The 25,473-nt window shown below is 34.8% G+C and overlaps 1 long non-coding RNA gene across 2 annotated transcripts in view; it reads left to right on the plus strand.

Moving 5' to 3' along the window:
- The window catches only part of LOC112394558 (uncharacterized), a 109,905-nt gene extending 85,549 nt beyond the window's left edge, over positions 1–24,356 (plus strand). For both annotated transcript variants that reach the window (XR_003002176.1, XR_003002175.1), the window contains 2 exons: positions 22,841–22,955; positions 23,998–24,356. This is a non-coding gene — a long non-coding RNA (uncharacterized LOC112394558). The remainder of the gene's footprint in view (positions 1–22,840; positions 22,956–23,997) is intronic.
- Positions 24,357–25,473: the final 1,117 nt, after the last annotated feature.

A 25,473-nucleotide genomic window follows, 5' to 3' on the forward strand; every position in this document is an offset into this window, starting at 1 on the left:
TGCTCCATGGCATGCGGGATTTTCCTGGACCAGGGCTTGAACCCGTGTCCCCTGCATCGGCAGGCAGATTCCCAGCTACTGCGCCACCAAGAAAGCCCCAAGATAGCCCTTTTTGTGAAAAGAGTTTTGACTGTAAAGAGTGAATGAATAAATGAATAAGCATTTTTTATTAAACAAGCTCGGCTTTGTTTTATTGCTGCTGTTCCTTTGTTTTTGTAATGTATGCTTCTAATTCATGCAATACCCAAGGTGTTTTTCTTCTCTTTAAGAAATAGCCCTTAGTGAAATACTTCCACTTCTAAACAGTATGATACACACACACACACACACACACACACACATATATATATATATATATATGTATATATGTATGTGCGTATATATTTGAAATTTTCTTTTAGTTAGCAGAAATCTATGTAGGAATGTTGTCTGGAATATTGATAAAAATTTTTCCAAATACCGTCAAGTCTATCTGAACAGGAGATGAAGAGTAGTCAGAGTAGAAATTTACCTTCTATTTCCCCACACTATTGATTTTTTTTCTAAATAATGAATAAAAGGGAGAAGACACTTTAAAAATTATCCAGTGTATATGGGCATGTACTACTACTCACTTTACAGTTATAAAAAGTTGGCTATTTGAAGTTGGGATAAATTATTGCAGTCACAAGTCAGCTTCCTTTAAAACTAGTTGGGATTATTTGAGAATCCACTCAATGGATCCTCTCCTACCCTACTGAGAAAGTCCCTCACTGCTACCGCTCTTCAGACAGAAAGATCAGGGTTCATGGAAGAAACCAGGAAAAGAATCTCTGCGTATTACATTTCCCTGACTTGTTCACTCACTTCCTTTTCCTCCTCATAAGAAGTAGATGTGTTTTTAGGGTCTATGTGCAAGTTGTTATTTTCAAAATTATTGTAAGGTCATCTATTCAAAGGAGTCTGAAATGCCTTTCATATTTTTAATTGCTTTTGTAAATCAAACTTTAGGAAGGGACTTGTGAATTGAGATAGCATTATTACAATTTGGAATTTTTATTTATCTGATTCTTCCTCTTAGAATAACAGTGCCCTCAGACCCTGAAAAGTCCACTAGTTGTTACTATTTCTTTTTACCCTACTAAATCTTATGTACCTCAATTAAAGGGAAATGTTTAGACTTTTCCCTTTACTCTTTGCTCTGCTTCACATCTATAAAACCCAGCAACTTTGACACCATGTTCCAGGTGCATCAAGCCAAGTTTAAACATATAAATTAATTGGGAAATTTTTTTTTTGTTTCATTTAACAAAATTTGATTTTAAAGTAGCAGGTAAAATAACCTCAAATCAAACTGTTACATGGACATGTTATTTTGCATTGATATGGCACTTTTTGTTTAAAGTGGGCTTAGTTGTGAAATTAACATTCCGATCCAATGTGGTAGCTTGATGCTTTTTCAGATTGGGCAACCAAAACCTTGAAGTGTTACATAGCCTGTCTGTAGTTGCACAATGAACATAGCAGAGAAAATTAGAACTCATTTTCTAAGTTTCAGTGTATTTTTTCATCTGCGTTTCTTTCATATATTAAATTTTCAAATTAGAAGTGGTATGTGCTTTCAAAATTAATTTAGACCTCTCAAAAACACTTGTCCTATGATACAGTTAGCTTTTCTGTGATTTAAGTGCTTATTTTCAGAAGGTTAAAAATGTTAGAAATGTGAATGAAATAGAAACACAAATAAAAGTCTCCAAACTGATAGATTTCTTGTTTAGATAAAATCCTCATGGGAGATTTGGTACAAACTTTGATGTTCTACAAACTGACTTTATTCCTTGGAATAGACATAATGGTGTATTGCTAAATACTCTTTTATTGTGTAACTTGCAAATACCACATGAGAGAAAATAGAATATTTTGTTGATATGTCCTTTGAACATTAAAGTATTCAGTGGCTATTCTCAAAGTCTACTAGATAAAGAAAAGTCTTAAATTTAGCTGATTTTTTTAGCTAACTAATGTGTAGTCAGATCAGAAATAGATGAGCAACAAAATAGTTGGGTAATGAACCAATGGAAAAAATAAATGAAACTTACAAGCAAAGGCTTTCAAGAAATCAAATTAGATATTACAGTTCTATGTTTGATATGTTGTAAAATTCAAACAAAAATGGAAAAAAATCTCTAGGCCACCAATTATTCAGTTATGCCCAAGTTACTCAGCTGTTTTAAATCATAATTTTCCTACTTCTGCAATGTTACACAAAGGAAGAAATTCAATAGGGAACAAGACACATGGAGAAAAGTATTGATTTCAACACTATTTGTAACATCCCCAAATTAGAACCCCAGAGATTCTCAGCAATTGGGAAACAGTTAAACACACTATGGTACTTTCCCGGAATGAAATTTTATACAGCTACTTAAATTATTAATTAGACAAATAGTAACATGCGATTAAGGGAAGAGCATGAGCTTTGGGATTGAACAGACCTATGTTTGAATCCTTCTGCCACTTCCAAAATTCTCAGAATACAAAGGGACTTCTAGAATCTCTGTGCCTAGAAGTTCTTCCTTACATGACGGAGACTACCTATTTTGTTGGGTAGTGAGATCCAAATTCAAAAGTCTACTCTCAGAGAGGGCAGTTTAATTTTGAGTTGGTGCTGTGACAATACACTTAAGAAAGAGATGAACTTCAGAATTAGATAAGCCAGGATCAACTTCTAGCCATTTACTAGTGGTTTGATATTGGGTACATTACTTTACTTTCTTTGAACCTCAGATTCCCTGTCAACAAATTGCAAATAAAGATATCACTTACCTCATGGAGTCATTGTGATGATAAAATAAAATGGCATGATCTATACCAGCACCAGACTAGATAGGAATTAGGTGTTGAATAAATGGTAATTATTTGTATTATTGTTGGTGGGTCATTATACTAATCAAAAAAAAAACCCTACTCAAAAAGATTTTAATTGCTCATTTTTGACTAACTTATTTTCAGTATAACATTAAAGACCCTCTGTAACTGTGCTCCAATTCAACTGCTTGGCCATTTTTTCCTAATAACATTCCTTGCATAAGCCAGTTGTACCTCTCTCACCTGGTCGTTTCCCAAATGTTGTATGAATTGCCCCCCTTTAAGCCTTACCTCCTTCTCTGCCCTCAGACCCGATGTCTTTTCTCTCTGACGTTGCCTTCTCTAACAATTCTTCTCATCCTTCAAGGCTCAACTCAAGTGGAGTTGTTGGTAGTCTCTCTCCCCTATGTTCTTACACAGTTTCTTTAAAACAGCATGCTTCCCATTTTCCCTGCATTATAATTTTGTTTGTGTCTGACACTTCCACTACATACTAGGCTGTTTTAGGACAGAGACCATTTTTCCCCACATGTTATTAATTTTTTTAGCAACTTAGTCTCTTGTACACAGTGGAAGGTCACAAACTATATGTCAAATTCAAGACCGACTGAAGCTCTAGAAATAACCTTGTGTAACCCTTCTTGATGGGTAAGTGCCATTTGAAGTACCCATTTGAATGTGATTTTTCTAACTTTTACATATCAAATTTTCATTTATATGAGATTGGTCCTGTAAAGGCAAAAAGTATTGGAATACCTGACCCCAAATCACTTTTTTTTCCACTCTAATTTTAATTAATTACACAGATATAAGAATTATTGGTACAAGTTACATGGGTATCATACTCTTTCTGTCTAGGCTAATTCATGGTCATAGCCTCTATGTAATCCACAAACTCTATCCCTGGCTTGCTTACAACAGTGCCTGTAATATTGTGGGAATTTTTTACTACTTAGAAGTATGGAAAGATAAATGCATTCATTAACATGGTATATTTGGAAGACTTGTAAATCCTCTGGAAAGAAAATAGACTTGAGATTTCAAACATGCTTTATAATTGTTTCTTTGGAAATAAAGAAATTTTAAGTCTTTAAAACTGATTTACTACAAGGGTGGTGAAATTGGGAGAAAGAAAAAGCCAAAAACCTTGACCCTGACATGAATGCCAGCTCATCTTGAAAGAGTTCTTAATTTCAGTCTAGTTAAAATAATATTTTTTAGCTACCTGGTCTATAACTTCACCCATTGATAAGTAATATCCATTAAATCTCAAAAGATAAAAGCTACCCTTGTAGATTTTTGATTTCTTCATATCTTTACAAATCTAGGAACCATTTTTACAGAACATTGCTCTCTGAGTGACTGAAAAGATCAATTAAATTGCAAAATCTGATCCATATATAAAATATATATGTGTATATGTATACATTATATACACATGTAGGTTTTTTCTTTTCCAAAGAATTTATACCCAAATTAATAGCCTATTCCTTCCTGACCTAGAGAATTTGGCTAAACCCTTGGATAAAACATTCTAAAATGGTTCACGATACCTACTTTCTGACAAGGAGTCAGTATATCTGATAATCCAATCAAAGAATCAAAATGCCTGATTATGATCTTATGACTTTTAAATATCCTGTTACTTTCTCTCAGTGTTTCATATTGAATGACCCAACCCTGGTTAAAGAAGTGACTGGACCTGCCATAGTTTGACAAAGAAAACCCATCAAAATTTAAAACTATCAAGGTCAGAGTAGACTTTCAAAAATCTTTATTCTTGATCATATGCAGTAGTGAATTTAAACTTTAAAGATAAATCTATCAGTGTTTTTCAAATCAATAGAAGATCCATTTCTCTTTTATCAGAAATAGAGAAGGAATCATTTAAGCATTACTTATTTTTCTTCAAATAGAAGAGACAAACTAGTTCATGTGCAATCCTAACTTGTAAGCATTATTTGATTTAGGAAGACTCTAGAATATGTGTTAAGAATCTTGTCTTATGAGCCCTTTCTCTGTTTCACCCCAGCCTCACCCTCTGCCCCTGCATTCTCCTCATGTTCATCTTTATGCAACAAAACAGGACTTCTCACTCCATCCTGAATATGTATTTTTATTACTTTCTACCTTGCCAAGTTCCAAACCACTTTTAACTCTGTAATATTCTACTATTTCCCCATGGAGACTGAATGATACTTGTATACCACCACTATAAACAAAATATACATGTAAGCAAACAGCTAGTATAAGTAAATGCTTCTTTGATATTAAAAATTAATTATTAGGATTTAAAAGCCTTTATTAAATAACAAATATAATCCTTAAGCTAGTTTAATGGTAATTATATTTGAGTACCTACTTTTAAAATTTATGTTGTGATGCAACACCTAGCCCCCCAAAATTAAAACTATTATTACCACACAAATTTATATGTAATATGCCTAACAAAGGATTTGGAATATTGATGAAAAACCATGTCTTGCTAGTACTTAAAAAGAGTCAAGCTAATATTAACAGTGAAATAATCCTTTAGCATAGTAAGAGCAAAAATCACAAATAGACATGAAATATTTGCCTTTCTGAGACCATTTCCCTCAGTCTACCAGCTCAAAACTAGATGAGAAATCCATTCTTAGTTCTTGAGGATGAATTAGGACTGGCACACATTTGTAGAGTTCAGTAGCTCAGAGTGACACAGATAGGGCATTTTTCTATAAAGTTTTCATAGCCTGTGTTGCATGGATCACATATTAAGAATTTATTGTACAACTAAAAGGCCAGAGAAATTGTGAGAAAAGAAAATGAGTAAAAAGTTAAATCAAACTTAGATAATACAAAGTTTTAGTAAGGAATTAATTGCTTTCTATTACCTTGTAATTCTCAAAGATAATCTTCACGGCATTGAATAATTCATTATTTATTAAATTTAGTTGTTAGCTGGGCGTATTCTAAGATATTACCAGTTAGAGAACACCTAAGATAAAATACTTTTAATAAGAACCCACCCCTTCTTTTTTCTCTCAGCTGAAATTGTCATGGGAAGTCTATTTTGTTTGTTTGTTATGAAAAAGTATTTGTGGAACAGTTTGTCATGCTATTGGTACAGGTGATTTTCTATGGTAGATTATGAAGATTCCTGGATATTTTTATTTTTCACAAACATAATAAATGTTCATTTATATAAAATATGTGTATATATGTAAATATATCATATGTTACAGATGTCTTAAAAGTATTACACATGTGAATAAATATATAGGCATCACAGGGTCACAGGATTCTGGAATACATGTGAAGTCAAGTAACAAAAATGTTTATAAATAGCACTGAAAACTTTAGTCATGTAGATTTCCTTATGAAGCATACTTTAATATTGCAGTAGAGAACAGTGTGGGAGTTGCCAATTTTAGTTCTATTTTAAAACAATGAGAAATTTAACTGGTTGCTTAATTTTAAATGGCATATTCATAAAATTAAGCTGTGTCCATTCAAGAGTTTTTCCTATCAAGTTAACTTTCCCTGTGCTTACCAAAAACATTATCTAGTAGATTTCTGGATCGGTTGGTTCATATTTGAAAAAGGATAGATTGATTTTTAGTGGTGTTCACCCCCAAAGTGATGAAACTAAAAAAGAAAATTGGGGATTTTACATTTCAGGAGCAATAGGATAAACAGATATATTGATATATTGGGATTTTTGAAATTATCTACAAAATTGTGGACATTTGATCTGGAAAAGACATTAGATCCTGATTCTACAGGGGACCTAAAGAGAGTATGTGTTTCCTCTAGATCCCACAGCCAGTTAATAACCAGCGATAGACAAGAGCCTTTTGGTTGGGTGCAATTTTCTATTGCCCTGAAATTCTTAAAGGTAATCCTCAGGACACTGAGTATTTCATTATTTATCAAATCACATTTCCAACCCTTTCAAATATTTTTCCATAGCCTGTGTATACAGTTAATGATACATAAAAATTAGTCACATGTTTACCATGTGAATGAACTTAAAACACCTTTATGTGAATTCACTATCTAGTGGGAAATTGCTACTTACTATGTGAGTACCATCTGTCATTCAGTCGGGAAAGTATACCTTATTACTATTTTTTTTCCACTCTTTTTAGTTAGAGGTACAACTCATAAAGAAATTACTGATTATTGATCCAGTGTAATTGAAATAGCCACACATTTGAATAAGATGGCTAAATAATGAAAATAACATGTTCACCAGTATATTAACTAAGAAAAGAAAATAAAGTATATTTGTGATTTATTTATTTTTTTGTTTTGTTTTGTTTTTGGCTACGTTGGGTCTTCATTGCTGCAAGCAGGCTTTCTCTAGTTGTGGCGAGCGGGGCTACTCTTTGTTGCAGTGCGTGGGCTTCTCATTGCGGTGGCTTCTCTTGTTGCGGAGCATGGACTCTAGACACACGGGATTCAGTAGTTGTGGCACGCAGGCTCAGTAGTTGTGGCTTGTGGGCTCAGTAGCTGTGGCTCACGGGCTCTGGAGCGCAGGCTCAGTAGTTGTGGCACACGGGCTTAGTTGCTCCACGGCACCTGGGATCCTCCTGGACCAGGGCACGAACCCGTGTCTCCTGCATTGGCAGGCAAATTCTTAACCACTGCACCACCAGGGAAGTCCCATGTTTATGTTTTTTAAACACAACAAAAACTGGATTGAGAAGCTTGCCAGACATATTCATTTTCCCAAGAATATCTTTTTTACGGCTTTAGTGAAGAAAATGATGCATTTGAATCAATATATTGTGCATAATTTAAATGTCAAGGATACAGTTACTCTTCTGGGTTTTTATTTGCTTTAAATTTATCAAACTTTTATGGAAGGCTCTTTACCGCAAGGATTGGCTGCATCAGATTTTGTTTTTCAGGGAATCTTAACTTTTACCCTATGTGCAGTTATATGCTTCCAGGGTAGAGCTAAGTGGCTGCTGCTCTTGGATTTCTCTTCTTCTAGTGCCAGAATCACCTCCCTGCAGTACTGCATGTGGAACATTCCTAATCCACATTTGTTTCTCCCAGGTCGCTGGTTCCTTGGGGATTTGCCTACCTAGCTTGATGAGTATTCCAGCTCTGCTTTCTTTAGAGTAGTATTTCTCCTTCATTTTATCTAAATAGAGGATTATATTAGTTAAACATGATTAAATTTGAGATATGAGTAGGTACATTTCTGGTATCTGGTTTTGTTACAGTTTCTTATGGCCTACGTCTCTGCATGTAACATAGTGTTTTAATGTGACCATCTTTTAGTAGCTACAACTCCTAGGAAAAAGTTTGGAAGCAAGTTGTTTGAAAGAAACAGGTATTTAAGTTCTTAATTCAATTAGTAACTCATAAAGTCTATACTGATGAGGATGCAAACAGCCTTTATAAGCATTAATTTCATGAAATGAACATTTTATAAAAGTGAATGTTGAGTTTGTAGACCCTTAGACAAATCTTCACCGTGGGTTGAATTTATTTAAAGAGCTTTTCTGGTCACCTTTGAACTTCAATGATTTCTCCAGATGTACAGAAGTGAACAATGTAAAAATCTTGCTGTTTCAGCAGAACTGATTCCAGCTGGCTGGGAACTGGATCTGCAAGTCATTGGTTACAGCTGTGTTTCAATTTATGTGATGGTTGAAAAAATAAATTACCCGATTAGATGGCTAGAAAGAGGACTCTTTGTTTAGCCCTTGTGTGGGGACTGAAAGTGTTTATGGTGCTGTTTTCTACGCAGTCTTTGCAAAGTAAGCTGGACAAATAGACTTATTCAATGCTCCTAAGAAATGTTGCATATTCAGCTTTAATTCTTTGCTAAGGAAACTTTTTTTTTTTTGTATAATGCTGTCATCCAGCAAATGTTTTAAAGGTCTAGCGTTTAAGAGAAGCAGTAAGTTTTCTGTCCTACTGAGCACTGCATTTAGTAATTGAAAAGCTGTTTCCTTTTAGCGTGTGCTTTAAAACATGTCTTTTTCAGGCATACGAATTAAAATACGTTTCTCTTAAATTCAAAGCTTTATAATAGCAAAGTATCCAAACATAAATTCTAATTTAACCCTTTTCTTTAATGGGTTATGTCTCATGGCACGTAAGAGAAAATTAAAGTAAATAAAGAAATATAATCAAGCATTACTGCAAAAAATTGACATGTCTGTGGGCCACTTAGGCTATGAGGGGTTTGAATTTGTGACTATTTTTGTTGTTATCTAAGTAAAGATTACAGATAACAGTAGGAACCGTATTAAACAGCATGTAACTTTTCAGGTTAGTAAAAGTCAAAATGCTAGTACCTCTTGGAGATTGTTACCCTCCCAAGAGAATTAACATACTAATATAAGATTGTATGAAGTTTTTTTTTTTAAATTGTATTCCAAGGTAGGTTTTCTTCCTAAGGTTTTTATAAAATCCTTAAAAGGGACAGAATTCTCGAGTGAACTTGAAAATGAGGCCAAGCACTTGATCAGGTGTTATAATGTCCACCAAGTTCAATAGCAATTCAGTGTGGGGAATACCTAGGAACATATCATTTTTTACCGAGATTATTCTTTAACCATTTCCTTTGTTAGATTGAGATATGTATTATGGAATTTAAATGATGCGGAATGAATAACCGTAATGTAACCAAAAGGAAACAAAGGTGGGATTGATCTGTCTTGAATTAGCAGACACTTTTGCTGTGTCAGGCTATTTTTCTGATCAATGGAAGTATACCCTCTAACCCTTAACAAGTCAATGCAATTGTTTGGAAAGGATGGAACAAAGCATGAGAATGCAGGATACACTTGAACCTTCACAGTTCAGAAATATTTAAATGATGTTTATAATGCTTTAAGTATTTTCCCCTCCTCCCATGTAATGGTAGCTTCTTCAGCATACATTGAAAACCTATATAATAAGGTTCAAAAGTATGCTGTAGTGGCATTCTTCATGAAAGAATATATTTTGAAAAGTTAAAACTTGTATCATAGTACTTATACGTCTAAAAGTGTGTTAATCAGGAAACAATCTCCATCACTTAGCATGGAGACAGCAAAGTGAAAATTAAATCTTGAAAAAAAATATGTATGATTGTGTGATATTGTTTCAAAATGAACAGAAAAAATCAGGAAATGAAATAAAAATATCTATAAAGAGAGAATATTTTATTTAAGATAACTTACCCTATCATTTGTGTTCCATTCCTACCTATCATAATCAATGGATAAAGTATTATCTTTTCCTTATGTTAAAAAGCTTACAAAATTAGCATATTTTTTCATATTGAAGAAAACTCAAAATCTAGAATAAAAGTGATTGTGAGCAATCAGAATAATAACTATCCATTAATAACTTTACCTCACCTAAGTTAGGCAGCATTCAAAATGAGTATTCTTTAAAAAATCAAAAAAGGTGTTTTTAAAGTTTTTGATAGATGATAGAGATTTTTAAACCTATGATTCACCTGATTTTCTGATATCTTTTTTTTCGTCAGGCTTCTAGAACCCACCTAAGTAGTTTTATGAACTGACATATTTTAGCCTGAATTTTAAATGCCTTTTTAAAGCTAAAATATGTCTATTCAATCAATTAATCCTAGATTTGTTTAAATCCATGCAGGCTAATTTTTATCAATAAGTTGTCCAAGGAGACTGTGAGTTCATCTCCTTAGTGCATGTACCATAACAGTGTATATATATTTTTCTAAGACTTAGAAAATTACTACCTCCCTACATCTAAAATAAAAATATTTTATATATTGTTTCAAATCAATGAAAATTTAAATGTAAATAGGGTAATCCACATAGAAGATCTAATATAACATTTTAATATTGCCATATTCTGCAGCTAAGATGAAAGGTTACATTTTTTGAGATTTAATTATTAGGTGAGCTATCACAGGGACATATGAAGAGGATTTATCATTAGTCTTTCTGGATATAAATGCTACTGGACAGTACTATAACTATTAAATGACTCAATTATGCATACAAACATCTAAATAGTAGGTGGTAATGACCAACACGTGTTTCCAGTTTTACTCCCTTTCATTGCACAAAATTTTAGAGCTGAATTAGGTCTTGGTGATGAACCGAGTTATCTCTCCTAATTTTAAAGATAAGAGAACTAAGGTTCCAAGAGTTAAATGACTCATCCAAGACCATAAATTTTATTATTTACCAAACTGGCACTTGAACAAATTACCTGACTCCTAGATTACTTCCCTTCCAACTTCTTTTGAAACTGTTGTATACAGAACATAAGGAAAATAGTATAGTTGGCCCTCCAAATCCGTGGGTCCTAAATCCACAAATTCAACCAACCACAGATCAAAAATATTCCACCCCCCTCTCCCAAAATTCCAAACGTTTCCAAAAATCAAAACTTGAATTTGCTGCACGGTGGCAACTATTTACGTAGCATTTGTATTAGGTATTATTTACATAGCATTGTATTAGGTATTATAAGTAATCTAAATATGACTTAAAGCATATGGGAAGATGCATGTCGTTTATATGTAAATACTACACCATTTTATATACGGGGCTTGACAGTACCTTATATAAGGATTTTGGTATCCCCGGGGGTTCTGAAACCACAGATACTGAGGGATACCTGTACTCTTCCGTAGTTTGTTAGCTAAAACATAAGTTATTATGGCTCCTTTGCCATAGTATTCAAGCTCTAAATATGACAGTAATTCTGAAGTCACTTGATCATTTCCACCTAATGTCCCATCTTAACAAGTGAAGATTAATTTTTCACTGTCTCATCTGTTAGAAAGCACATCAACAGAGCAGAAACATTCCTTTATTATTAGAACGTATAAACCTGCTAACTATTGAAAAATACTCTTCTGGATTGCAAGATGATTTGATACGGCATAATTTTTTTCCATGGTCTCCAAATTGCCCCTCATTATTATACCCTACCTTTCTCCTGAAAGAGAAACACTCCACCAGCATCCTCAAGACTATTTGTTCATGTGTGTGGCTGTACAACAGTCACTATCATTGTCACTTCCCCCTCAAGACCTCCCTCAAGTTCGTGTTCTTGCTCTAATTACCCCTATCTCAGACTTGCTCTCCTTCTGTCATCTCTCTGGTGTGGCTTTGAATGTGCCCCCCTTGTGGATATTGATGACACACTGGACTGGCAAGTGGGTTACACACTTGGGGAAAGCAGTGGGGAGGAGAAGGGGAGAGGAAAATGGGGGGAGGGTGGGAGAGAGAGATTGGTATAGAGTGTTACAATCATACATTTTCTAAATAGAAGAATGAACATTAGATTTCACATGGCAGGGTCTAAAGGGTCATCCTTGAAAGGAAGAGAAATCTGTGTGATTATTTTTCCATGTTAGTTGTGATGCTCTGCACTTATATATCAAAAGAGTAAGAAAAAAGTAATTTTAGGTTGACGAATAAGCGTTTTGCATTACAATCCAAAAGTGTCTGAGTTAAACACTGAATCATCCCCTAGTCCAAATACTAAAATACTAGAAGAAAAGATGTCAGGTTTTTTCTTGTTAAAAACCAGCTGCATCACTCACTATGAAATTTTTAAAGTAATAACATATATACTTATGTTTTACTTTATTTTCATTTTGCTTAAGATAATTAGTTCCAGAATCTGACTGATAACTCAAAATTATCTTAACAATGTCCACACACACACACACACACACACACACACACACACACACCTGTTTTTCTTTAATAGAAAATTCCCAACCAGGTCATCCTAATTCACTGGCATCTGATTCTTGTCTCCCCTGCCCTTTAATTATTCTTTTCTCTTTCAAAAAAAGGAAGAGGGCTTCCCTGGTGGCGCAGTGGTTGAGAGTCCGCCTGCCGATGCAGGGGACGATGGTCTAACCATGCTTGTTGCTCTTAACCGCAATTTTTTGCTTATATGAATAGGATTTTTAAAAATTGCTTTTTCTCTGTATTTTTGCTACTCACACTACTATTACAGCCCTTCTTTTTTGAAAATAGAAATTTGTAATATGGGTTGTTTGACACCAAAAAGAGCATGACTCTCATTTCTGGAAAGGTTAGACAAATAAGCATCTGACAGATTTATTCGGAGACTTTAGTTTGAGTATGTTTTTGTGTCTTCTGATGGTTTTGTTATCAACTACCTTAAAGTTCATTTCTGTACAACCCTTCCCCTTAAGTAATCTTACATATTTCAAAACTATTAGTAAATAAAAGTATTAGATGCTCTTTAGTCAAATGCAATTTTCATATTTTAGATCTTCAAATAAATCAATATAAATTTCATCCTCTTAAAATAGACTGGAATAAAAGTATTGTGATACAGTGACCAGTTATGCTATAAACTTTCACAAGGACAGTTTAAGTTAGCACTGTCCAATAAAGCTTTCTGCAAGGTTGGAAATGTTTTATAGCTGTGTTGTCCAAAATGGTAACCACCAGCTACATGTGCTGTTATACATTTGAAATATGGCTAGGGCAACAGAGGAACTGAATTTTTACCTTATTTAATTTTAATTTTCATAACTACATGTGGCTGGTCACACCTTATTGGAAAGTGTAGGTTAAATAAAGCAAAGAAAATATGCAAGTAATAAAAAAACAATATATTCTGCACATCCATGAATTTTGAGTCAAAGTTAGAGCTGTAGATCATTTTTTGTCCTCCATCTTCCTTATCTTAAACCTCATCAATGTTCTTAAATACAATTCCCATCATAACAATGAGTTCAAATGGCCTCTCTGAGAAAAGATCGCTTGCCTTAGTAATAAGGTAGAAGGCAGGTTGTATTAAAGTATTTCAGAGCAGTCATTGCTTCCTTTAACTTAATACATCATTTGATAAACATCCAGATCTATCTTAGTTTTTTTTTTAATATTCATTTATTTATTTAGGCTGCACCAGACCTTAGTTGTGCAAGTGGGATTATTTTTTTGTTGTGGCGTGCGGGATCTTCAGTTGCGTCACTTGGACTTCTTAGTTGCGGCATGCATGTGGGATCTAGTTCCCCAACCAGGGGTCAAACCCGGGCCCTCTGCATTGGGAGCACAGAGTCTTACCCACTGGACCACCAGGGAAGTCCCTATCTTAGTTATTTTTTAAGTTAACGGAACAAAACTCGAATAATCCATAAAAATAATTGATCTAGGAAGACCATACTTGCATTGCTTGCTCAAATTAAGTATAAAACAGACTGAAAAATTTACTTTGTAAAAAGTTTAGCCATAGTCAGAGTCTCATTTAGGGATGTTTTAGTATTGATGAATGGAAGTTTAGAATAAGAAGAGACTTTAAACCCATGTCTATGACAGACATAGCTGAACTGATTGATTACATCTTCTTTCAAATAAATATTGATTTAATCAAGTCTGGATTTCCAGTGGCCCAATGATGGTCTTGACAGAAGCCTGGGCACTTGAAACTGGCTCACCCCTGTCTGGATATAAATATTTTAAATGCCTGGACATTTATAATTATTATTTTTCTTCAAACCTTTATTCGTGATTTTCTAACTCGCTTGGTTAATGTTTTTATGCCTTCTATAAAGTTATGTGTGTGTCTGTCTCTGTATGTAATAAACAGAGATAGCGTGGAATAGGAAAAAGAAAGTTGTATTTGCATCTGTTGTTTCTGATTCACAGAGCTGGGAGTGAGATGCTTATGCAGGCAGTCCACAGAGCTAAGATATCAGTAGGCAGTTTGCTGTAAGCACATGTTCAATTATTAAAACAGTCGACATTTTATGTCTGATAGCCATAGTGAGGTCACAACATTAATTTATCCAGAGTATTGTGGGCAACTGTCTAGAAAAAAAAAAATAGCATAAAGGACACTGATGATGCTGGAGAGAGAGAGGAAAAAAAAGATGGATCTGAGCAAAGAGATTTTAAGAGATGACCAGTTTAATACACACACGTAGAACAGGAAGGATGAAGGCGGCAGGCTTCTCACTGTTACCAACAATAAGTATTTTAAGCTATGCCGTGCATGCATTAATTTCTGTTACAGTTTTTCATTAAACTCTAAGCTTGAACATTATTCTGGAATCTTTGGTTTCTGAAATCTAATTTCATATTTCATTTGTTCCTTCAGGGCTCAGTGATTCTTTGCTCTTTCCTCTCAGTCCCTTTCTTCCCCTTCTCCACCTTTCCCCTCCCTCTTCTTATTTTCTTCGTTTTCTTTTCTTCCTCCACCTCGTATTCTTTTCCTTCCTCCCTTTCTCTCTCCAGTGAGAGTGTGTACTTAATACCATGCTTCCTCCTGATGCCCACTTCTTTATTTATTTGTGTTTTTTTGTTTTGCACTAGAGTTTTTCCTTTTCTTTCCTTTCTCTTTCAAATCAGGAGCCTGTAGGAGCTGATGATAGAGATACATAGCCTACTGCAGATGCTTCTTTCTCTCTATGGGTTATGTGATGTTTTCTCTGGAACCTCTGCAAATGATTTTTCTTCACGTTTGTTGCCACAGTTCTGTTGCCAAACTGCTACCTTAGTTGGTCCTGCAGTGTCGCAGTGCATGCTGGGATCTGTCTGTGTCGGTAAACCGAAATTTCTCCAGCCCCAGACAGCAATAGAGTTGGCTTGAGAATTGTCGTACTTTCCTTTGTATGTATTTCTTGTATGCTGCAGAGTCACTGATGGCTAGCTCTGTCTGGCAAGTAATTCAGAAATATCGCTCGTGTAGAATGGAAAGGTAGGCAGTTTACCACATTCTATCATTAAAGGGAACAGTTGAAGAACAAAGGAACTGGATAAATACCTATATACTGCTTTTTATGTTATGAAACACTGTAGTACAAACACGACTGTGTTCAGCCAAAATTGTACTTCCTTTTGTAACAATGCACATAGTAGATTGTTTTCACATATGTACACAAATCCATATTTTATGTAAACATATATTTAATTATAATATTTATAGCCTGCAAACATTTCTTAGTCTCAAAGACTTTCACATATTCGCCAACATGGCTATTTATTATTATTTTTAAGAGTTATTAAATCGAAAAAGTAAAAAATATACTAACATCCTGTTGGTTGATTTCATTCCAGCAAGTTAGAATTTCAACACAGTTTAAGTCATATCGATGATTCAGATCCTGGCAGGTCTTGTAATTCCTGTGAAATGAGAGCACAGCTAATACAAATATTAAGCAATTATTTTTATTAAAATCAGGTTTTTTTTCATTATTCAATAGAAATGATTGATCTATACAGATCCACCTAACTCATCTGTCTCTTGGGCTGCTTGGGGGCTTCATAGAGAAGTGCAAAGGCTCTTTTTGCTCTTTCATCAGCTGGGAAGGGGGAGGATGGGGGGGGAATGAAGGCATAGAATAAAGTCTAGGACTGCTAAAGAATTGCTGGCATTATTTTTCTATCACATGTGAGCCTGGCTGCCTGCTTCTTGAGGTAGTGAACCCAGGGTGAGACTGTGTCGGAGCCTGTTTCCACAACTGTATTTGGATATCTGTGTTATTGATCGGGGGGGAAAGGGGTGGGTATCCAAGTTTGAGGGGAGGGGAGGACCAACTGACTACTGGCTCACTGAAGCACAAGACAGCTTCTTCCGGAAAGATGTCAAACAACTGAGACATAGCCACAGAGGAAGTAGAAAGGTGGAAAAATAAGGAGACCCTGGAAGAAATGAAGGCTTTGGGGGCTTTTCCTTTTCAATTCTTTTCTTTCTTTCCTTTTTTTTTTTTTTTTTCCTTCTATCATCTGACCTGCAAAGGCTAGAGTGACAGCGTCATGCAAATACTGCAGTCCCGCAGGTCTGGGAGAGGGTGGATGCTAGACTGTGAGTTAATGTTAATGATGAGCGCAGTGAAAATACCAGCCGCTGCCACCCCCTGCACACAGAAGCGCTCTGAGTCAGCATCAGATGCTTTGCCTCGCCTCTCGCTGGGTGTCTGTATGCCTGTGCGCGCGCGTGCTCGCTCGGGCATCCGTGTCTAGCCGAGGGGAGGGGGTGGCGTGTGAGTGCGTGGAGGGTAAAAGCCAGTCAGTCAGTGAGAAGCAAAGGTACGTTGGAGAGCAACTAGAATCTGACTGATTTCCATCTTTGGAGCATCAGATGTATTCCCTAAGGAGGATGGGTCTCCGTGATGGGGGTGGTATAATTATGTTAATGTCATATTTATGGAGGGGTGAGATTTTTCATTCTAATAATTGGTTGAATGCTATGGTCAAAAATTGTAAAGCATATTCAGTTTTAACGAAAAGCATGGACTTATATCTAAGGACTGTTTTATTTTTTGCTTTTTGTGAGTGCTGCTTTTTTGTTTTAATTTTTTTAACTATTTACTATTTTAAGCCATAACTGATTCAGTATGGAAAATCAAACGATAAACAGAAAGAGATCTTATATAATGATGCATTACATCATGGAGCAGAATATTTAAAGTCTTAACAAGGCAAAGTAAAGATCTGGACAGAGGGTCGGGGGTGGTGGCTGGAAAGGGGTGTGGTACTAGGGTGGAGGAGGGGGCCAGTTAGCAAATATTTTGTTCAGTATAGCTTTCCTTGCAGCTTACTTGGAAATGGATGATTCACCTGTTCTACAGGAAAACATTCTAATTCTTTCCGTTTTTGTTTTTTCCTCCTCTTTTCCCTTTTAAGATCAACCACTTCAGAAGAACCAGATTCCACTTCTGTGGCCAGGACTTTTATTTTATGGCTGGTCCGATTGTTTTACCCTGCGTTCTATGCTACTAAACCTTGGATCATTCCTAAAGTATAAATTCTGTTCTCGAACCACAAACAAGGCTAAAAGATCGGAGGAAATTCAGTGAATATGCAGGATTGGGATTGTGTATTTTCAAAAGTATTGAGCTTTATAATGCAATTGTTTAAAAGTAGAGCCTTTTTTTTTCTTATGTTGCCAGCATTTTAAGTTACGTGTTTATTAAGTGGCATTGCTCAAATAGCTACAGAGTATGCATGGAAATATTGGCTGTCTGAATAGTTTGGAGATTCAAAGAGAAATAGCAAGCTTCAGAGGTATTAAATTATGACATGCAAAAAAGTTTTTGTTTTATTCTTAACTGCAACAGTGTATATTTAAATTAGAGTTAAAGTGTTATATGTCCTGGGCCCACCTTACAAGTTGTGCTGTATAGATGTGTAATGGGAAGCAAAATTTCAATTAGGGTCCCATTAACTGGCATATAATCCTTCTTTAATGTAACAGAGGTTATGGTGTTGCTGTACAAATCTGCTAGAAACAGATTTTAACCCATTTTTGGTCTCTTTCTTGGATCTAATGGAATGACTCTTAACTGTACATTATCTGCATTGTTTCATACATTCTTCATTATTTTAAAGTCTGAAATTAGTCTCTAAATGGTTGTCATGAATATTCAGCTCATCCTAACTTTATATACCATATATATATTTCTGCGTATGTATTTTAATTAGTATTTAGAGGAAAAAGTTAACTGAACCCAACTGTAATTTCTAAACTAGCCTTATCACTGGAAGAAGAATTCTACTGCATCAAACCAGACTTTTCCTAGTCCCTGAGACCCTAACTTGTGAGGTATTTTAGTAACATCACAAGTCAGGCTCTTGGGACCTAGGCGGAGGGGAACCAGCAGCTTTGGACCTTATTGATTGTCTGCAGTTACCATCAGAACAAAAGAACATACATAGATTCTGCCTAGGAGAAATGAACAATGCTCTTCTTTATAATCAGCAATGTTTTCACCATGACCCACCCCCCAAAATACTATTTTCAGAAACTGTACTCTAAAGTGATGACAGAGTGCACAGGAATAGTATTTGTATTATAACAACATTTATATAAAAGCAATATAAGATATCTGTGTAAGAAGCAAAATTAAATACAAGTGTTTTTAAAATGCTTCTTTTGGTGTATTTAAGGTGGCTAGCCTAAGAGACTAACTCCTTAGTTAATAATGAAGAGAGTGGTTTATATTTGTAAGTTTTTTCATATGCATAGAAATATATACATTAGCTACTTAAATAAATCCTTTATGTTTTCACACAACTATGGCTGAGAATATGTAATGTATGGCTATAATCATGCTTGAGGCCTAGAAATAAAATCATTTGCCATCTTCTTTATTTGACCCTATTAGATTTTATACTGATTTAAGAAGAATGCTGCATTATACTTAGTATTTATTGCCAGAGTTTTCTTTAGTCTTTTTAACCAGACAACATGCTTTATATGTCTTATTACAAGACATTATCTTGTTATAAGAGTTCGAGTTATCATAATTAACAGAAATATAATACCTTTTAATTTTTGCATTTTACTTGGCATATATCATGGACATATGTGTGATAAATTAGTAAACACCACCTATGAAGTCAGGCTGTTCTAGTTCATCTATCAACTGAATCTGAACTGCAGACTTTTATGAGAATTTTAGTTTTATATGAGGTAACTATTCCAACTATATCATGTCACATTTGAATATTATTAGCCATTGCCATATCAAATGTGCTTTTTTGAGAGCAGAATTACACATTAAATCTATTTTTAAATTTTACAATAATGTTGCAGATAATAAGATTCAAAATGGAGATGAGAGATTTTCCATAATAGAAGAAACAAAATGATTTCATTCTTTAAACTCTATTGCTTTACAGGGGTACTATAAATTATACATATCTTCACATTTTTAAAATAAATTTCTTAATGTGTTTTAGAATACTGTAATAGAGTCTTTGTTCACCTTTTTATTGGACCTGTTAGAATTACTTACGATTTGAAGTATCACAGAATACAAATCATCCACAAGTTATATTTCCTAAAAAATTGATGTTACAATATCATAAACATATTCCTCATCTATGAAGGCACATAGAATGTGTTTAAGCATATATCCACCCTGTATCTATTCAGATTCTTTACTTATATCACCTGTTTCATTTATCTGACATTTTAAGTGTGTGTATGTGTGTGTGTATAAACAAATGTTTTAAAACTTCAAATGAATGGAGATAATATAAACCGTAAAGTTTTGGGTAGTATTTATTTTTTACTTCTTTTAACCTTATTCTCATTGTAATCAAGCGTTTTTAAAAGCATAAGTTTCTCAATACAAAGAACTCTATGTATATGTAGCTACAAGTACACAGAAACTTGATTATATTTAATAGCCATTTACACAGTGTATCAGAAACTACCTCTTATATAAAACAATATCACATACAGGTATATGTTTACAGACACCTGTATGTATAAGATGTTCCATCAATTTAGTTCCAAAATAATGTAAGGGATAGATTGTTTGTTGGCTATAGTGATATCAAATATAACTATTTCAAATGCAAGATTTTTTATGTCATCATATTTATGAACCATAATATATATTAACTTCTGTTTCATAGTCAGAAGATACCAAAGCTAGAGTTAAAATGCAATTGTGTTTATTTTCCCCCAAAACATATATAAAATGTATACATTTTTACTAATCGTCATGCATTCTCTGAACCCTCTGTATGTAACCTTCCGATCTATGAACTATCTTTTCTGAGAGCGTCATTGATAAAGCTTTTCTCTTACTCCATAAAGGTGAGTAGAGCTATAAGTGGGTAACTTTGTTTATATAAATTACTTTATGCTGTATATGGATAGATGGATGCCACTTTTTTCTGCATTTCTATCTTAGCTGTCACAGGATAATATTGTTTGGGGGCTGTATAATATGATTTGGAAAATCAGATCATGCTAAGCTTAAAATAAAAGGAAGGATCTGCAACAAAGAGCAAGAAAATGATGTGTTGCATACAAAAAAAAAACAGTGATATTAACAATTCGATGGCTTCCTGGTTAGGAGACCAGCCTGAGCCAGACGCATATATTAAAGGCTGTCTGCTGCCGATGCGAGCTTGCTCAATGCAGTGGAAATGAGGAATCACCTCCTCTCTGACACCAGCTTATTTTTACATTTTAATTCTGAAATAGAGAATCACTGTTTTACATAAATATACTAACCCCTGCTTGATTCTTTTCCTTTCTCACATTGTTTGCTAATTTACTGTGAACTTCAAGTTCTATTTTTTTAAATATCATCACTCACCTTAAACATCTATCAAATACCAATGAAGTAGTAGTTTTTCTTTTGTCTCTTTTATATTGCTCTGTTAATATTGTTATACTCATGCTTTTAACTTTTAATCTCTGTAAGGAAAACAGCAGTTTTTCAAAATGACATTTTTTTAAAGCCATTTAAGGTCCATCAAGGAAACCACTGCTGGAATTTTGCCAAATCTAAATATGATTATATTTCATTTCAGTGCTCATGGGGTCAACATCTTTCTGAGTGTAGAAGTCCTTAACACTTTAGTGTTCCAGTGAAGCTGCAGATGAGGTGTAGAGATATTCTCAAGTCATTTAAGCATTAGGCTACATAAATAATGTCAAGGAAGAGGTATAGGTATCTCAGGGGAATTATAGTACAGGTTAATTACAAATTAAATTACAAAAGGTATATACTATCTTAAATTTCTTACGTTCAAATGGACATGCTGGTACATGTGCCTAGGCTCGGTTTAATTCAACTGATAAATATTTAAATGGTTTTGCAAGTTGTCATGTTTGGATGAGTTTCGAGAAAAGCAGTACATAAAGGGTTAGCTAACGCCCGAATTTTCTTGCCATTTACACATGCAGAGCATAGCCTACATTTCGGTAGGCAGCGAATGCAGGCATCCTTTTGATTACTTGGATTCTTTTGTTAAATTTCTTACTAGACATTTAACTTAGCACTCAGGTCTCACTGATCCTTTAGTGACTGTATTTGGAAAAGGAAAACAAAGTTCCTAATATACAGAAGTTTTCAAATATCCTGAATGTTTGTAAGCATATGAAAAACAGACTTGTTAGTGCAGCTTTGCAAATACATAGTTAGTGTGTGGAAATTTAGGTGCTATCATTATCTGTCATCTCCATCTCCGTATTTAGTTTTTTTATCTATCAGTGACCAACTATACTCTGAGGCATTATATGTATATATATTAATATACGTTAACATATGTACTTAATATATATCAATATATACACATGAATATATAAATTAATATATATGTTTTATATATTTACATATTATATATATATATCTTAATTTTTTTTAACCCTTGGTAAAAATAATATGAAAGGTGAGACTTTGTCATAAACTTATCCACATTTTTTCAAAAAATTAGCTTCTATTTTCATTGAATGTTGCTTTTTCCCCAGCTTTATCAGATGGAGTGTATTACTAGCCAATAATATTAACTTGTATGTAATGTCTTACTTGTGGAAGTTTGAAAGCAGATAGAACTTCTTTTTTTAAACATCTTTATTGGAGTATAATTGCTTTAAAATGGTGTGCTAGTTTCTGCTTTATAACAAAGTGAATCAGCTATACATATACATATATCCCCATATCTCCTCCCTCTTGCGTCTCCCTCCCACCCTCCCTATCCCACCCCTCTAGGTGGTCACAAAGCACTGAGCTGATCTCCCTGTGCTATGTGGCTGCTTCCCTCTAGCTATCTCTTTTACATTTGGTAGTGTATATATGTCCATGCCACTCTCTCACTTCATCCCAGCTTACCCTTGCCCCTCCCCATGTCCTCAAGTCCATTCTCTACATCTGAGTCTTTATTCCTGTCAAAAGCAGGTAGAACTTGAAGATAACTGAGATTAAGTGAATTTGAGATTAAATAGTGTTATATAATCAATCAGCTGATTCCATGCATATTTTATGAAGAATTTAAAAGTGAAAAACTTTCATATGGTGAAATAAATTTTTGCTTGTATCTGATGTAAGAAATGTGATTTTAAGAGTGTTACTTTAATAATTAATTCCTGAACAAATAAAAACTAGCGTAAAAATAATCATGGGCTATATCTGTTAGGTCAACTAAATAAGAATCGTAACTCCTAGATTTCATCTCGGCCTTTTAAGGTTTCTCGGGTGCTTTGGGTTCTTTTACGTAGGTGGATTTAACCATTCCCCTTTTCTAAGAAGTTTCTTCCTCTCTGTTGGTAGGTGTCTGATGATTTGTGGGCACCAAATGGCCATTCTGTGGAGTCATCTCTCCTTGCCTTTGAATTAGTTTTCCCTTGGCCATGAGTCAACATCAATAATTTATACATCCAAATTGGTAGGTCTTTCTTGAAATTCTTCTATGTATTTTTCTGGACATATAAGTGAATTGTGAGAAATTAAATGTACTTTGTTATTTATGGTCTTTCCAGTTTTCAGACATCTTCACTAAGAGATTTGGGTGATGTTGAAACGTTAGCCAATGGAAGCACTTGGTTTTGGAGGATTTAAAAATGTAATGTCTTTCTCATGGTAGACTTCCTATTCTTAGCGGTGATGGGGGAACCGGTACGTGGCTAAGTTATTACTCTGTTAAACATCACACTGAAAACCCAGCCCGCGCATTTCTCTCTTTTTTTTTTTTTTTTGCGGTACGCGCGCCTCTCACCGTTGCGGCCTCCCCACAGGCTCCGGACGCGCAGGCTCAGCGGCCATGGCTCACGGGCCTAGCCGCTCTGTGGCATGTGGGATCTTCCCAGACCGGGGCACGAACCCGTGTCCCCTGCATCGGCAGGCAGACTCTCAACCACTGCGCCACCAGGGAAGCCCAACCCGCGGATTTCTAAAGCTTGGGGAGGATTCTACATTAGACAACATATTTTGTTGGGGGGTTACACCACAGTCGGTTCCCTTCACTTCTCTCTCTTCCTGACACCCCCTCCACCCAACATGGAGCCTTTTCAACTTCTTCAAAGAAGTGGGGGAAAAAAGTAGACTCTTTATTAATGGCAGAAAACAAACTGGCTGCTGGACTTCGGAGACAACCTTCTAATAATAAAGCAGAGTAGGCACTGGAACAAGGAATTCTTGAATGTACTAAATATATAGGGAAGCCTATTTAAATTCACCAGAGGGGCTTAGAGGACAAGCAACAGAAAGTTTAGAATTCAATTCAAGCCATGCCAGAAAATGAAAATGTACCTTAAAAAGGATTTCTGAAACAATTGTTCAAAGACATGTCAACTTTTAAGGTTCTAGAATAATGAAATTTGTACTTTAATTTCAGCGGTGATTTTTTTCAGTTAGAAAGGAAAAGTGATTAACAGGATATCCAAGGAACTGTGTCTTATGTTTAAAGAAAATGTGTTTTCTTTCCGTAGGGTGTGCTCTAGTGAGGTCCACCAAGTACACTGACGAAGATCGCCCAAATATATACGTGAGACAAAGAGATGATGTATTTTTTTCAGCACTTAGATGCATCATAAAATGGAAACCCTCTTCCTACTTTGGAAGAAAGTTACTCAACTTGTATGTTCTCTCTAGTTCCTTTTGTCCCATTGAATTTTATGACATATTATTTTAAATAAATGTAATGAAGTAATTCTGAAAGAGTAAATTGCTAATAAATAATAGGACTATGTGTTGCTAAATTTGAGAGGTAAAAAAGATGATCCCTACCTTATCTCTTATTGACTTTAGAAAATGGTCTTTAGAAAATGCTCTTACACTTTATAAGATGTGCATCTATAAGAAGTACCACATCTATAAGAATGTATATTTTATTAGTCAATGTTGAGATAAAGAACTGCTTATAAAGTTTATTTAAAGGCCTTTATGACTGACTCAGGGAAGAAATTTCTAGTGGGCTTTTTCTTAATGTCTTCTTGTAGAATTAACATAGATATTAAAAAAGATTGTCATTCTTTGTCTCAAGGATTACAAGTTGTAAAGAGGATGGAAACTTGGTCTCACTTGTGACACATCTTTGTTGCCATTGAGGAAAGATTCTGCTTGAGAATGAAACCCACATGAAATTCACCAATTCATAAATACAACTTATTACCACAAAATAAACTGTTGAATCATTAATTCATCCATTCACTCATAAATGTAAATTTAACATAAAAACAGAATTCAATGAATTAAGGCTGCATAAACACATGGAACCACTATGGCCAATTAAGATGTGACCATTTAACAAAATTTGATTGACTTTCAAATGAAATGTCAGATATGTGAATATTAGTTATAGATGTTAACAATTTAATGATAAAAAGTAGTTGTTGCCTTCAATAAGTTAGATGAAGCCTGATTCATAATTTACCAAACAATTGTACTGATTTCCACTTAAGTTTTAATGACATTTTTTTTTTTTTTTTTTTTTTTTTTTTTTTGTGGTACGTGGGCCTCTCACTATTGTGGCCTCTCCCATTGCGGAGCACAAGCTCCGGGGGCCCAGCCGCTCCGCGGCATGTGGGATCTTCCCGGAGCGGGGCACGAACCCATGTCCCCTGCATCGGCAGGCGGACTCTCAACCACTGCGCCACCAGGGAAGCCCTAATGACATTTTAATATCAAGGACATTTTAATATCAGGCTTAATGATTGATCAGTGAAATAATCCAAGTAAATTCCTTAGGTCAGTGCCTAACACCAAGAAAGTACTCAATGAATATTAGCTTATTTCTTCCTGTTTGGATTTTAGTATTTGCTTTTGCTAAACAGACTATTTTTTTCATCACCCAAATTTACCGGGTATACACTGTCTCAAAGGGTGAGATGCAGACACCATTAGGAAATCATTTCAGCTCCAGGGAACTCACAAATCATTTATTATAAACATCTTTATCAAGGGTT

This window comes from Neophocaena asiaeorientalis, unplaced genomic scaffold (assembly GCF_003031525.2).
Source record: "Neophocaena asiaeorientalis asiaeorientalis breed wild unplaced genomic scaffold, Neophocaena_asiaeorientalis_V1.1 scaffold915, whole genome shotgun sequence".
NCBI classification, from domain to species: domain Eukaryota; kingdom Metazoa; phylum Chordata; class Mammalia; order Artiodactyla; family Phocoenidae; genus Neophocaena; species Neophocaena asiaeorientalis.